This window comes from Lycium ferocissimum, chromosome 6 (genome assembly GCF_029784015.1).
Source record: "Lycium ferocissimum isolate CSIRO_LF1 chromosome 6, AGI_CSIRO_Lferr_CH_V1, whole genome shotgun sequence".
NCBI classification, from domain to species: Eukaryota; Viridiplantae; Streptophyta; class Magnoliopsida; order Solanales; family Solanaceae; genus Lycium; species Lycium ferocissimum.
The window spans coordinates 440,636-442,688 of NC_081347.1; the positions used below are offsets into that span (position 1 = coordinate 440,636).

A 2,053-nucleotide genomic window follows, 5' to 3' on the forward strand; every position below is an offset into this window, starting at 1 on the left:
ACTCTCTAGTCTAATTCGTGAGAAAATACTAAATATTTGAAAAAGATGTCAACAGAGATCGATATCATAAATAGATGACGTTGATAAAGAATTATTTTGGTGAATATACCGATAAATTATAATAAATTACAATTAAAAAACAAAATGAAAAATGAAGAATAAAGTAAATAAATATTCTTCAGGCTGAGGCGCAAATATCTCACTCTTTTTAAGGAGATTTAAACCCACTGCGACATAATCTTCACCGGTCCAAAGAAGACAACTCGACTTGTCCTCCAGATACAATACCATCAACGTCGTGTGACTCAAACAACTCCGAACTAGTTAAAGAGTCCAAAGCCGCAACATAAGAACACCTTCCTTCAACATAAAATTACTCTCTTTTATTCTCACTTTTTCAAGAACTCTCCAATATTTTTCTTTCAGATTTTTTCTCTCACCAAAAGCTAAGGATGATTTCTATTTATAGGTTAGAAGTTCATCCTTGGAGTGAATTAGATGAGTAGTGGGATAATAATATGAGTAAATAATGAGAGAATTATTACTTAGCGTTATATGAGTTACAAGAAGAATGTGGGTAAATTAATTATGATAATGGAAAGAAAAGTTACAAAGCAATTGATGGCCACATTCATCCAAATATGGACGTGGGAATTGAACTGCACAACCAGGAATCTTGACAGCATCACTTTAATATAATTATTTGTAATATTAAAATGCTAATAACCCAACAAATTGCATATATGATTGATCATATAGTCGTGCCTGCATGTTTCTTAAATTTTCAACTTCTTATACAATTTTTTTTTTCCTCCTATGTCTTTTCACTTACACACAAAAAACTAGATCATCCTTGCATAATATTGTTGAGGAAATCTTTCTATAAGAGCTTTGATTCATTATGGCGTGCTTATAATTACTTGATCAGTACTAATTAATAATCTCACTTTACTTTAATTTATTATTTAATATAACAGATCACCATTATGGTGCTCAAGCTCAAGGTTGATCTTCAATGTTCCTGTAGCTACAAGAAGGTTAAAAAAATTCTCTGTAAATTCGATCGTAAGTCTTTATTTCATGAAGGAAAGTACAAGATCAAGAATTCTATTATTATGGAGAAGAATTAATTTGATTTTTTTTTTCTTTTTGTTTTTTGTGATGTAAAATTTTTTTGGACAAGAGAAATTAGAGACGAGGTATATGATGAGAAGGCCAATACAGTCACAATCACTGTGATATGTTGCAATCCTGAGAAAATTCGTGACAAATTGTGTTGTAAAGAATATGAAGTGATCAAGAGCGTTGAAATCAAAAAGCCTGAAGACTCTTCAGAAGAACCACCGACAACACCAGAGCCCATAAAAGTGCCAGTGCCAATTCAAGTGTACGCGCCAATTCAAGTGAACGTGAATGGACCAATTCACGTGTACCCACGTTTCGGCAAGGGGCTGCAGATGTGATTGGTACTTCAATGAAGAATGGGCCACAGGATGCTCAATTATGTAAGGTGGCCCAATGGCAACTTGATTATTATGGGTCATTATCTGGGCTTATCAATGCATCTTTTGATTGGCTCCTCTTAATGTGGTTTGTCTTTTTCTTCATAGATGAAAATCAATGTATGGTAGCTTTTTTTCTTCTTTGCTTTTTCTTTTGTCAACTAGAATAAAAGGCGTTAACCATATTGTTGGTAAACCCTTGATTAATAAATGCCATTTTTCGACATTACTAGAGGTCTAATTTCTCAAAATTTTCGACAAGTTCGATTGAAAATCCTTGTAGTTCCAATTTGTGTATCAGTCAATTAAAATACTTAAGTCTCCGGATAATAAAAGTGTTATTTTTGTTGGAGCAAACAAAATTTATACTAACTAAGCCCAACAGTTCTAGAATTAGAGTAAGTCTTCAATATTTAGAAGAAATTTAAAACAATTATAATTACAATTTTGTAAGTAAACTTGTGGTTTGGTGCTTCACGCCTTTGGCTAGGGGTGTTCACGGTTTGGTTAAAAATCGATCCAAATCGAAAATAAAAATCAAACCGATTAAA

At 32.5% G+C, this 2,053-nt stretch overlaps 1 long non-coding RNA gene across 1 annotated transcript; it reads left to right on the forward strand.

Moving 5' to 3' along the window:
• Positions 1 to 296: 296 nt before the first annotated feature.
• LOC132060509 (uncharacterized) lies at positions 297 to 1,731 on the forward strand. The gene is made up of 2 exons (XR_009415939.1): positions 297 to 1,065; positions 1,186 to 1,731. It is a non-coding gene; the product is annotated as an uncharacterized LOC132060509 (long non-coding RNA).
• Positions 1,732 to 2,053: the final 322 nt, after the last annotated feature.